The 14,879-nt window shown below is 21.5% G+C and overlaps 2 protein-coding genes across 3 annotated transcripts in view; both read right to left on the reverse strand.

Moving 5' to 3' along the window:
* The window catches only part of LOC129612794 (1-acyl-sn-glycerol-3-phosphate acyltransferase gamma-like), a 17,506-nt gene extending 15,334 nt beyond the window's left edge, over positions 1-2,172 (reverse strand). The window contains exon 1 of the mRNA XM_055526569.1: positions 1,538-2,172. The gene's annotated coding sequence lies outside the window, so the exon portion shown is untranslated. The remainder of the gene's footprint in view (positions 1-1,537) is intronic.
* The window catches only part of LOC129612795 (Golgi phosphoprotein 3 homolog sauron), a 19,608-nt gene extending 5,240 nt beyond the window's left edge, over positions 1-14,368 (reverse strand). The window contains exon 1 of one of the 2 annotated variants that reach the window (XM_055526571.1): positions 14,238-14,368. The gene's annotated coding sequence lies outside the window, so the exon portion shown is untranslated. The remainder of the gene's footprint in view (positions 1-14,237) is intronic. The other variant, XM_055526572.1, reaches the window with a different exon arrangement.
* Between the last annotated feature and the right edge of the window lie 511 nt (positions 14,369-14,879).

The following is a 14,879-nucleotide window of genomic DNA, read 5'->3' on the forward strand; positions in this document are numbered from 1 at the left end:
AAATATTTATTTGCCAATACTATGAAATTAACTGAATTGAAAAAGATTGAAGGCACAAAAAAAAATTCAATTTTAAAAGAAATATAATAAAACGGCAACACTGTTTCTTATTGTACCAAACTAAATAATAGAATAATTCGATTTAAATGGTATGTACTCCTAATTATTAATGGAAATATTTTTATATTTAAAAAAAAATTGATTTAGAAATTGATATTAAATAGAAAATTTCAAACTAAATTTTGAAGATATTTTAAAAACCATATGATTTAACATTATTTTATTAAATTATTAAGTATAAATAAATTTCACACGTCTTATGACTTATTATAATATTGAGTGAATATGCTGATGAATCACAGAACAGAATAATATAAAATATATAAAAATATTGCGTCTAATATCAATATATATGTATGATAATTCTTAAGAGAGTATAAAAATGAATATATATTATTTGTTAAAAATATAATTTTACATATATAATCATACAATTACAATTATGCAAGAAATACAGTCACGTAATACAGCAGCCAAGTCCAGTAACACCCTACTTTATAAACTATTATTTTATAATTTTAAAAATAATATTTACAAGCTCAAAAATCGGCTTCAAAAAATGTGTACATTGTATGTATACAAAATTTATCATTACAAATTCATTTATAATGTAAGTGCATAAAAGATAATTGATCACCTGTGAACCTAGTCCTCTCACGGGTGAAATTTATACACTTACAATAAAGAACAAAAGTATACTTAGATATAGTTTCTTAATATAAATTAGTATGTATAATAAAATATTATATTTAAAAAACTATGACGGGATATGCGCATACACACATAAATGTACATACATATATCACATGGAATGAATAATTTAATATATGTATAACAAAAAAAAGTCGTAATTTTAAAATTGCAATCTTTTGCAAAAAAAAAAAAAAGTACATTTTAAAAATTTTTAAATGACTCAGAAAAAAAAAAACAAAAACGAAAATTTCCTTAACAACTTTATTGATTTAATAAGTAGGGAAATTTTTCAGTAAGTATCTGAAAAAGTAGAAATTAAAAATTCACTTTTCTGCCTGTGAATAAACTATATTAATTTCTTAATTACGACTATACTAAAAATGTACATGTGAGGGCATAAGAAGCTCATCGCAAATAGGTTCGAAACATAATTTGTCTAATTTTAATTATAGGAAAAATTTGAATATCAACTAAGTAATAAATTGTGTTGGGCAATAAGAGTATTGATTATTCACCTTCGACTGTTTTACAAATATAAATACAATAATTATATGTGGTATATACCTACATACATACATTCAATTTCTATATTTCCTTAAAATTTAAATATCCTTCTTGTATTGTAATTGTTTGTTATTTGACCACAGAATTAATTATTGTGATTTTTTTAATTTTTTTTTTTATTTTTAGCACAAATTAAATTTATATATGTATGTGTGTATGCATATACCAAAAATTTTTTTAAAAATTTTATTTGACTAAATATTTAGAATAAAAATTTCACCTTTTCATATAGAAATTTTAACACTTTTTGTTTATAAATATTTTTTTTTTTTATATTTGCAAATATTTCGGCACTATTTAGACAATTACTGCTATTGTAAAATTACTATTGATTGAAATTTTATAAGTATTTATTTAGTACATATGTAATAATATTTTTGTATTCAGTGGGTATGTACACAAAAATTTATTAAACTAGGTTAAAATTTAAATTTAAAGGCAACAGAAAAAATTTTTCCTTATTTTTTCAATTTTTTATTAAAATTTTTAATTAAATCAACTATTTATTTTCAACACAACAAACTTTTATAACATGTAACTACGTGTATGTAATTGAAATTGCGTTTAATTTAATTATCACATACAATGGATAAGGTTTCCACACACTACAGTACAGAATATTATTAATTTATCCGCATATGATTTGTGCCGCACGCGATCCAGAAAATTTACTGAGAAAAAATCATAATGCACTTTATTACACTTTTAATATAAATTTTTTTTTTTTGAATGGCTAAACAAAAACATGAAATAATCCTGAATTTTTTTTTAAATATTTTGCCTTTAATAAAGGTAATAAGGTCGTTTTTAATTATTTTATAATTTATAAACCAAAATAAATTCTCTTAATAACTTTTAGGCATGACAATTTTTTTTTTAAAATATTAAAAATTAAAATTTTTTTTTCATATTCGTTCAATCTTACGTAAGTTTAAAGCTCGACTGATATAAAAATTTGATCGGAACTAGTAACAAACCCAATATAATAAAAATATATTTTATAAAAATTAAAAAAAAAAAAAAGAAAAAAAATCAAATAAATAAAAATTTTCATACAAAACAAATCAGAAGAAATAAAAGTAAAAAAAAAAAAAATAAAATTTCTCATTCGTTTTTGTTGTATATTTTCTTTCGTAACGATCGTCGTTTTACACAATTTCAATATTATAAAATAAATAATATGCTATTATATATACAGTAGGGACCTAAAATCCATGGTAATAAATTCTTTAATATTTTAATAATAAAACAAAATTATTGAGACTCTTAAACAGTTATAAACGAAATTTCGAATTTATGCAAATACAAATAAAAAGTAGACAGAACAAGTTTTGTGATTAAATGAGATTAACTGTGATTAAATGTGATATTTGAAAATTGAGTTCTAACTTAGATCTTAACATAAAGCATGTTCGATTAACTAAAATTACATAATCTTAAAAAGTAGCATGCTCAATAAATTTTTAATACAAAAATTGAAGTACAACATGCCTAAAATTTCTAAAATATTTTTAAAGTTCAGACTCAGATTAAATTGAAAATTTTGTATTATATATGTAAGTAGTGCCGAAATTTGAGAAGTAAATAGAGAATAAATTTAAGATTACAATATGATTATGTAAACTATCAAAAACCAAGCGTAACGGCTCGTATAACAAAATTATATAATGAAATATGTTTCTAAAGCTGTCTTTAGAAACATTTTGATTTTCTAATTTTTTTTTCTGTTCAATACATGCCATCGAGAGTATTTTCAAAATTTTTACTTCTCTACCACTGTATATATTAAATTATTTAGATTATTTTTTGAGGCTCCGGTTGCATATACCTTTTTTTTCGCTACATACAAATGTATGTCTCTATTTCGTTACTTAGTAATCGTTTATACCAGAAAAGATGCCGGTCTAAAGTTCACATATCATATGTAAATGAAAAAAAAATGTATATGTATATTTTATATTCAGACATGATATATTTTTTTGCATCATATATTTGTAGGTACATAAAATAAATATTTATTTACATACGAGTACATATGATAAAAGGTAAAGCTTAGTATACACTAGATAGCGATATACCTTGAACTGTTATATAGCGTGAATAAGTTCTACATAATTAAAAAAAAAAACGTGACTTTTCTTTATTTAAAACGACTATATACCTGCATAATAATACAAATATGGCGAATTTAAAAAAAAAAATTAATATCTTTCTGTGCTATTATTTTTGAATAAACAGATGATTTCATTGTGTTAATATAGAACAAAAGTTTAGGTCATTAAGAATTTTTATTTATTGTAGTAATTTCAAAAATTTCACATATTTTGAAAAAGCTTTTATATAACATAATTTTTGTACTAAATATTGTATATTAATTAAAAAAAATATACCATAGACAGAAGAATGTTACTAAGAAACGATTTTTAAAACTGGTTTTAAATTGTTACACCAGATAAATTTTAAAAATTGGCTCCATTTAAATAATATTGACGTGACGTTGTTCTGCCTAGGTGTAAATTTTATGATAGTAGTATGAAAAAGAAAAGTTGCCATCTTTTGGCTGCTTGCTGAATTAAAATTTTACCTGTGATTATAATATCAGTTTAAAAATAAAGTACAAATTCAGAATATTGCGTGTCGCAAATTTAAGAGAAAAGAAGAAAATTCCAAATTACATTTTAGAGAAAATATTTTTGGAATTTATCAAATTTATATTTATTTTAAATAAAGTTGTGTACGTAAATGAACATACTCACAAACCACGTAAAACTAATAAAAATTTTTTGGTCGAATTAAATCGAAACTTAAAAAGAATAACGAATGATATTAAACCATGAGTGTTTTAAGTAGTGACATAAATTATTTTACGAAGAGCAATGAGGATTTAAATTTTAAGCAGAAACAATATTGGAGTAATGATATATACAGTAATATGTGTAAAAGTAGCAGCACTGTTAAAACTATAAAACCAATAAATTTTAAGATTTTTTTAGAATTTTTAAGAAATTTACAAGTCTTGCTAAATATTAAAAATGAAAATCATACTCTGGTAGATGTTAATCATATTCAGTTGTATATACGGGCATCATTTTTACAAGTGAATAAATCTTATAGCTTATTTACCTATTCTGGAGAATCGAAAAAAAATCAAAAACTTTCACATAAAATTTAAAAAAATAACCTTGAAAAATTATAATATAAATTGTATGTAAATCTGCTTATGCGCCTTAAAATATAATTAGACGCGAATACAAGAATGAAGAGCTAAAAATTGATTTCAAGTAACTGAAAATTTGAAACCATATATACAAAATTATATTAGGCATACTATGTAGGTACTTGATCTAAAAAGCCTTGATCTTAATTATTTATTATATTTAAAACTAAACTTAAAACCAGTAAATTGTGTAAAGCTATCTTAAATACCGTAACTGGATGGATGTACATTAATACATACATACATATTAATACACAAATCCAGTAAACATGTTCCTACTTTATCATTTCTTTAAAATTTTTTTTTTTGGTGTTGTATGATCACCATTATTCGTATTGAGTGCTTGTGTCCTTAACTTAAAAAACAAAAGTGTATTAACATCTTATTTATGTATTACTGTTAAAAAGAATTATGTTTGATTTAATTTGCAATAAGTAATCAAAAACAAAAAAAAAGAAGAAGAAAATGAATTAAATTAAAAGAGAGAGAAATCAATGACTATATGCACACATATCCACATACATGTATTTTTTATCATTTTGTATACATATGTCTATTAATAAAATTATTTGTTAACAAACTGTCCACATAAATGTATGTATATATGAGTATTTGGGCATTCTACATGGTGTCAATAATAATATTTGAATGTATTCAGTATGAAGAACGCATAATGTGCAGTGGGTTGTTAAATGCACATGTAAGTAATTTTTGCACATACACACATTGAATATATTGTATATAAAAAAAGTAAAAAAAGAAGGAAAACAAAATACACTTTTCAAATATAGAAATCTATCGGTATATTGTTAAAATTTTCTAATAGTTTCTTTGGTCTATATATACAATTTTATAACAGAAATTCATGATTGCATTGCACATTATTGAGAACATATTCAATATTACTCAATTAAAAATATAAAGAAAAAATTTATCGAAAATTTCCTGTTTTTACTTTCTCTCTTCTATTGTTCTACACCGTTGTTTTTATACATATATTGTTTTAATTTTTTTGCCCCCTAAAATCAATTTAATCAATTAAAAGTGTCTGTTTTTAATATTCAATAAAATTTTAAAATAGAGTTTTGAAATCAGAATTTTTCTTTACATATTCTTAATATTTTATTAATAACGTATTTTATTAAAGTGAATTTTTTCATACACTTACATTTTATGTGTCAAACTGACGTTACTTGTAACAAATTTATGTCAAATTCTTAAAGAATTCTTATTATTATGATTAGTATGACTTACAAACAAAAATATCAAATTAAATATTAAATTTAAGAAAAAGCCAATTGTATTTTTTATATGACAAATTTAAATAGAATTAGTTTGCATGATATACTATGGTAATACTTTTATGCACCAACATACATTTATGACTACATTTACTCAAGAATATTCACATGAAATTTAATATTTAATCGGTTAATTTTGCATGCACACATTACTTTTCTTTTTTAATCTTTTCTATCTTTAAGGTTTATAGTATAACCTTAAGATAGAAAAAAATAGGTAATCGTAAAACAACACTATTTCAAATAAAATATAATATTATGTGTATACTAGCACTTTTATATTGCATGTTTCATTTTTTATATGCATACACACATAAATATATTGTGCATGGAGCTTTTCTTTTGTTCTTTATTACATTTTAACGCTTAGATATTAAATTTCTTATTTGAATTCTTATAAAGAGAAATGTGAAGGAAATGAATAGGAAAAAAAATTCCAAAATGTAAACAAGAACAATGAAGTAATAATAAAGTAAACTGTCAACATTATTTTGTGACAAGTTAAATGTCATAAATTATAAAATTTTAATTATTGTGTTGAAAGAACATTAGGTAGATATGTAAAGGGAATAAATAATAACTGAGCTTCAATTAGTGATGTGTAAAAATATTATTTACAAAATTGAACTGTTGAATAAGGTGGAAAAGTTCCGGTGACTTCATATCAATGTTCATTGGAATTTTCAATGATCTAAAATTAATGAATTTATCTCTTTCTAATTGTAAAATATAATTTTAAGCAAGCTCTAATATAATTTTTTAGAAAAAGGTGAGTGTAACAAGATATTTTATAAAAACTGAAAAAAAAAACAAAGTTCATTCAAACTGGCAAATATCCAAATTTAAGAAGAGTTGCTGTACTGTGTTTTTTGATTAAGTCAATCAATTGCTTAATAAAATTTATTTAATTGTGAATTAAGAAACATCTTAAATTGAAAAATGGAAGATTAAATTAAGCAAGTGGAGAACAGGTTCTCATTAAATCATTAATCAATTTTTAAAAATATTTCAAAATTTTTATAAATATTATACAAGATCAATCAACTAAATTAGTCTTTCCGATTTTATCATCTTAGCCTTGTTATTCAATTATAATTAAATAATTATTCACAATTACTATAATCAATAATTACATAATTATTCACAATTTTATCTTTTTTATTTTCAATTTAATTCTTTTTTATAATTAGTCTGTTGACATAATTGAGTGGGTGCCGATATTTTTAAATTCTAATTAAACATTATTATTTTTAAGGAACATTATAATATACTAATTTTTCTATTTTTAAATAAAATAAAATAAAATAATAATTATCGTCTAAAATAATAATAAATGCAGTCGTCGTCTTCTACTCGTATTGTAGGGAAGCTAATTTTTATTTTATTTATTTTCTCTTTTCTTTGGCATTTTGCCAAAAGTGGTCTCTTCTCTTTTTAAAAATATAATACTTATCTATATATGTATGTATGTAGGTACTTACATTTTTATATAATAGCGAATTTTTTAAATAAGAATGTTTTAATATGTAGGTCATTCATAAAAGGGGTGGATTTTAAATTACATATTCTTTGTAATTATAAATGATTTCCTATTAAGGATTAGGCGATTATATATTATAAAAATTATATAAGATATGAAATAGAATTTTAAAATAAAATTAGAATATTGATTATTAATTGTAAATTGTTGAGTTTTTATGCAAATTATTTTGTAAAATAATGAAAATTTAATATTTGTTGATGAATGAATATTCTGGAAAGAATTAGTTCTAAATTAAAGTCTCACGAAATCTGTCCAGTAGAGGCTTACATGCAGTGGTTTCGAGAATTGCAATGTAAAATTATAATTCTTAAATTGTAAGTATAAGTGTTTAATTATTCTTAAATGGGGACCTTTATTATGTTCTAAATATTTCTAAAACAATCAGGTTTCGTTTACTTAAAATTATGTTTTTAATATTATTTCAACAAAATTTTGACTAAACCAAATTTTTCTCTTATATATATCGTACGTTTATTACACGTTCGACTAATTCAAATAATTGTTTCAAAATAGATTATAACCCTATTATTTATTTTTTACTTTAGGTATAAATTATTATTAATCGGAATAATCAAAAAAAATGATCCCCATTGCTACCTACATATGTATATACATACTTATGTATTTACAATAATTCAGTTTTGTTCGATCTACAAATACCTACAAACAGAGCCTACATATAATTTTATAATATTAATATAGAAAATTTATTCATAGACAATAAATGAAAAAAACAAAATACTCCTAACATCTTTAATATTATTAGTTTACGGAAAGTTGAAAAACTAGTTTCTAATATGATCAAATCAAGTTTAAAATATACGAGAATAACTATATGATTTGAGTATGTTTACATTTTTATTTTACATTTATAAAGCATATATGTAGGTATGTGTATATATTTATGTGTATTTGAATGTAACGTTGTAAAACTAACAACTAATAAATGACTAACAACTTTTACAAAATATAAACAAAATATCCAGGAATTAATTGAGAACAATTTGTTTTTTTTTTTTAAATATAATAAATAATTTTAGTTATTACAAAGTAGATTTTCATTTCAAGATGACAAAATTCATTGTGATTTGAAAGCTAAGATTTCATAATACCTCAACTTTCATTTATAAATTTATCACCTATACTCTACATACATACCTATAATATTCCATTGTAATTATGTATTGTGCAATTGAGTAAAATATTTTATTCAAATAAATAATTTTTCTATCCGATTTAAGGTTTGAAACTCTAAATAAATTTAATTTCAAATTTGAAATCTTAAGTGAGTTAAGTCACTAAAATAAAATGAATTTAACAATACAAATTATTATATTTAAATGAATGGAAAAAATAAGCTTAAAAAAAGTACTTTTTAATCATCTGCTGAATTGTAAACTTGTGCCTTAATACACCCAAGTTTACGAACTCTTACGTATTGTTCAAAATTTAATAATTCTACTTGGCATTTAAAAATTTTATTTAATATAAATGACGACCATTACTATCAAAAATAATGCAGTAATACAGAAATAACGAGAATTAACGTCAACTGATCGAAACCGGTTTAGAGAAATAAAACAGCTGACCGGTCTTTTAAAAAAGCTGAATTTGATTTCTAGAACCGACCAAAATTTATATTTTTCAACTCTCATATTAGAACAGAACTCAGAGTTAAAAAATTTTGCAAATATTTAGAAAAAAAAAATTAATAAAATTTCATCATGAAAACTAAGCTTTTTACGAATTTCCCAATAAACTTTTTTTTTTTTGTTTTGTAATAATATTATTAAATAATTTTTTAATCTTCACACTTCTATGAGCTTTACATGATATACATTTTTACATACGTATATGTCTGAGTTTGACAACACTATAATTTTGCGGCGTAATTTAAATATTATAAAAAAATTTTTGTTTTGCTTTATCTTCACTTATTTGCAATTTAAATTCATTATTAATTTTTTAAGCGTACGTTTTTCTATATTCGTTTTCTATATAAAAGTAATTATTTCCATTAAAGATAGTAAAACTTAAAAAAAATTTTATATCTTCTTTACGAGATAAATAGAATAGTAAAGAAACAAAAGGTTCAAAAAGGTTGATAAAACGTTTATTGCTTTAAAACTGATTAGTAATAAAATTATATAAAAAAAAGTCATATAATTATAATTTTTTTCGCTATCTCAGGTTTAGCTTGGCGGCATTCATTGCAATAAAAAATCAAATGAAAATATGTGACCAGATTTCTTTTATTAACTGGTATATACCTACTAAAATTTAAAACTAAAATATCTGGAGTAATCTGGAATATACTTAAGGATTACAGAAGTTCTTTTGGCTAAGCAATAAATTTTCATTCCGGTAAATTATATTCAGCCGAAATTACCAAACACATTGTTTAAATGAAACAATATAAACAACATCCTTTGAACTAATTAGGTTCTTTTGAAAAAGTAGCATGCAAACACATTTCTAATTGTAAAATCCGAATCAAATCTCCATCTTGTTTGCGATAATTAAACTATTACAGTTAGTGAATTAAAATTTAAAGTAATGAAGAGCATTTGAAGCTTGTAATTTCAGAAATATCCTAATTACAGTTGCACTTTTCGAAAAATCTCCTATTGTAGTCCTACATTTTTATAAAGGCCTGTTTTATAGATTAAGCAATTCTTATTCAACATGCATACTTCAATTCAAATATTCAAATACTAAATTAGAAATGTGTGTTCATAAAAACTTATTATTAAAAAAGAAAATATTCATTTATCAAATAATCATATAATTATTACCCGTGTGTAACACCAACCTTTTAACCCACATTTTAAAATTTTACTAATTTTTAATAAGTAAATTAAATTCTTTATATTTTAGGTGGTTAAAAGGTTATTGTTCGTTTTCATTATCACTTATGTAATTATAAAATTTTTTATCCATAAATAAGTATAAGTGTATATAAAATTTATTAAATTTTACATGTCACGTAAAATTTTTCTTATGTTTAATTGATTGTGTTTTGAATTTTAATTGTTAATCTTAATATTTATTTAGTACAGTGCTATTCAAAATTTATTCAATTTTCACTATAATAGTGATTCCTTTCACCCACATAATTAGTATTATCTACTTTAATAATAAGTACTTTATTAAAAACAATTACCCAATATTTGGAATTTAATTTGCAAAATTTTAAAATATGTACGAATAAGAAATTGAATTAGAACTTTTTATAACTATGCTAACGTAATCAACAATTTCTTTTTAAAAATTAGAAATTGAATTCAATTTTTTTCCTACATCTACACTAAATATTTCTCAGCTTATATTTCAATACCAAAATTAAAGACACTTCTTCAACAAACGAATCTAATAGAACCAATGAATTTTCAAAAAGTTCTGCTTGAATGAATATTGTAATTAATATTAATTTTATATAAGTATAATATGTATAAAATGAAAAAAATATAAAAATAATATCGAATAATTAAGGAAAATAAAAAATAAATAAAAAGAATTAAAGTTAATTAACAGTAAAAATAATTAAGTCAAGGTCCAAGTTTTCAGTTCTTGAATGTCATGTGCGCATAACATAACTATATCAAAAAAAAAAAATTATTTATAATTACATGAAAAATGCAACAAAATGAAAAAAAAGATAAAATGAATTGAAAACAAAATATAGATTAAATTATTTAAAATTTACTTGCAATGCAATCAATAATTGAATTGTATTAAAAAATGAATTCTAACAAATACAAATTGAACAAAAACTTGGATATCTAATTTGCGCAGTCCACGAATTTCACGATTTTGACTTTATAGTTTATTTTCAATTGTTATATTCAATTGCAATAGGTCACGTACTGTATAACGTCGTAAGGCGAGTATATTGACCTGGTATCCTACGATAAGCCAATATATTCCCCGGTTACCAATTAGTCCACTAAGCACGGATCAAATAACTTCATTGGATTGGGAGATACAATCAATTGTTATAACAAAAATTATTTTTTTTTGTAATTTAGTAAAAACTGTCTTTGACGGTAATTTAATTCTAATGTGGATCACACTAACACTCTAACGTTGAATAATATCTATGTATAATTACACTTATAAAAATATATTCGAAAACTTAATCCAGATCTATTAAAAATTCAAATTAATTAATATCTAGAATGATTCTAAAATTAATATATAGAAAATTTAGCGTATGCTCATCATATGTAGGTACCATACATATAAAAATCAATCCTCAGTACAAGATTTCGTTAATTTGTTACAAAACCAAAAAAAATTTTGTACATGACATCTGGTCACTTTAAATATTTTTTTTTTAAATTGATTATCAATCAAAAAATTTATTAGCTAATTGTAAAACTAGAAAACGTCTTGTTTTAATAACGCTTTTTACTTTGAATAAAGAAAAAAATTAAAAAAAAAAAGTTGATCTCAGTATTTTGAACTTTTCGTATTTTACATGTGTATTAAATAGCAAAATAGAAACATTCGACAAATTCATAATAAAAATAAAATAGAAAAAACGGAAAAAAAAAAATAAATAGAGAATGAGACCTAAGAAAATTAATTAAGATGGAAAAATTCAGAATTTGAAGTTTCTGTTTAATAATACCTAAACAATTTAAAAAAAAAAAAAAATAAATTGGACTTCTATCATATGATAAAATTATTATCTTTTCAGAATTGTACCTAAGAAATTAATGAAACGTACTTTTAATTAAATTTTATATTTTTAATAAAATTTTACTCGTGATAAAACTCTTAATGTTTCTATGTTTTGATATTTTTTTCACTTATAATTTTGCATCTGTTCAAAGCGAATTCATAAATACAATTTTAACAAACGATAAATTAATATTGGTACCCATTCTACTACCTTATTACCAACTTAGCTATATCTATTCTTTGAATATTTGTTTAATATTTAAAGTAAATTTAAATGTTATCATCATCAAAATTGAAAAATTTTATTTGTTATCATCATTTATGTACATATAATATTGTTCAATATTCAAATGGAATATAATATATAGATACGTACAATTAATGTAAATATGAAAATAGAAGTAGAAAAAAATATTTTTTTATCTTACGATTTTTTATAATAATATGTTTATTGCCACGAAGATATATTAATAATAAATAATACAATATACTTAATTATTATTCTTGAAAGAGTTTTTTTAAGGTAAATTCGATAGTCAAGATTTCTATACAACAAAATAATATAGTATCTAGTATCTACGTTTCTTACATATGCGTACATATATGAATGATGATATCATAATATTGAATTCTTTCTGTTTTTTTATTCTCTATTTTTTTATGTATAAAAAAAAAGGAAACGTTTTTTAATATAACATATGTAAATATATATACATACATATAATATGGTATACGATAAAAATGAACTTTTTAGTTATTACAATAAAATTCTCTAATAATTAGAGACTGAAATTTTTTTCTGATATCACAATACAAAGTAAAAAAAAGTAATAATCATAAATAATTTTTCCTCATATGCAAAATACATATATGTATGTACTAATATAATGTATATTTTATAATATTATAATATTATTGTGTGTACCCTACTTAAATTTAGGGGAAGCTTTCAGAATATTTATCGCTATTAGATATGTAGTTGGGTAGTAGTTAGGTATACCTAATCTTTCTATATTATGTTGTAGATTTACACACATAGTTCCTATATTCTAATAGATTCTTTTATTTTTCTTTTTTTTTTTTCTAATCAAATTGCTCACATTTATAGGAAATAGGTACAATATCTAAAAAAGAAAAGCAAAAATAAGAAAATTATAAAGAAATATAATTAATAATAAAAGAAAAATATAATATTTATAATTGATATATAATTTAAGATAATAAATTTATAAAATTATTTACGATCGAGTTGAAGAAATAAAGAAGACTCCCCTTCTATGTAGATATATTTTCTTTCCACAATAAAATATTATTATTTACCTTGATAATAGGAATTTTTTTTATTTTCTTACATTTTATGTACGTATGTAGGTATTGTTTGTATATTTTAAATTTTTAATTAAGCTTTTATCTGTAAAAAAATTTATAGTTACCTACATGTGTAAAGTAGGGTACGGGACGACGTGTTAAAATATTGAAATAAAAGATTTTTAAATACTATGTAGGTTCTATTTTTTTTTTTCTGTATAAAAACTACTCTATACTATTCGCTTAGCTACATAAAAAAATGAGTTTTATCACAAAAATTATTTTTTTCAAATGTTTTCTTTTCTTCTTTTTTCATTATTTTTTTAATTTCATTTTTTATATGTTTAGATATTTTATAAAATTACATCACTACTCTTTCCTTTCTGTCAATTAAAAATTCTTTTTATGTGTACCTAGCCACAACCTACATTTTACAATTTTTATTTTGTATGTTAAGAAAAATAAACTTTTTTTGTAACTCTCAGAATTCTTTTACTACCATATTTCTTATTTTTCCTTAAAAAAATATTTTAAAAACAAAACAGATTGGCTATAAACAAATTTACTTAAAAATGGAAATAAAATTATTTCATTTTTTTTTTCTTTTTATAACAAAATTCAAATTCAAATCCAAATATGTATTAAAAAAAAAATTTCTTTAAACAAATTTTTATTTCATTGTTTTTTTTTTTCTTTCCTCATCTTGTCTCTAGTATTATTGTAAAAAAAAAAATTGAGAAAAAAAAATGAATATGGAACATACAGCGCAAAAATTTCTTAACGCTAATTATATTTTATATTAAATTTTTAAAGATTTTATTAGAAAAAAAAAAAACTAATATTTTAATATTTTTAAAAAACTTACATTTTAAATTCTCTTAAAACAATTTACAATATTTTTTTTTTTTTTTTATGGAAAATATTTATTTATAATCCACGTTGAAAAATTAATTGAAAATATTTTATATTTTGTAAAAAAACAAAAAGAAAATTTTGATGTATGACGAATTAATGACAAAGAACGCTGATGTGTCATCGAATGACATTTATGAAATGTCATTTTGCTTTTAATACATAATTATGTATACAGAAATTTATTTATTGGGTAGGTTCAGAAATTTCTAGATTCATTTTTTTTTTTTTACATGGAAAATATTTTGAAATAAAACAAAATAGGTTTATGTCTTAGCTAAAAATATGATTTTAAATAATATAAGGAATAAATTCACATACAAAGAATTATTCTATCTTCTTAAGAAAGAATTGAATTTTAATTAATTTATTATTTATTTAATAAATAATAAGTTTTGTTTCATGAGCATAATATTTTTTTTTTCTCAGAAATTTAATTTTTAAGAACTTGTAATTATATACAACACACAGTAAATTTATAATCAAGTTGTTTTTTTTTTAAACTAGCCTTGAGGTTTTAATTTTATTTAAATAAATAGACATCTGACATGAATCCCATTATTGAATGAAAGATTTACAAGATTTTTAGATGTGC

Source organism: Condylostylus longicornis, unplaced genomic scaffold (assembly GCF_029603195.1).
Source record: "Condylostylus longicornis isolate FDR11 unplaced genomic scaffold, ASM2960319v2 ptg000077l, whole genome shotgun sequence".
In the NCBI taxonomy this organism is placed as follows: Eukaryota; Metazoa; Arthropoda; class Insecta; order Diptera; family Dolichopodidae; genus Condylostylus; species Condylostylus longicornis.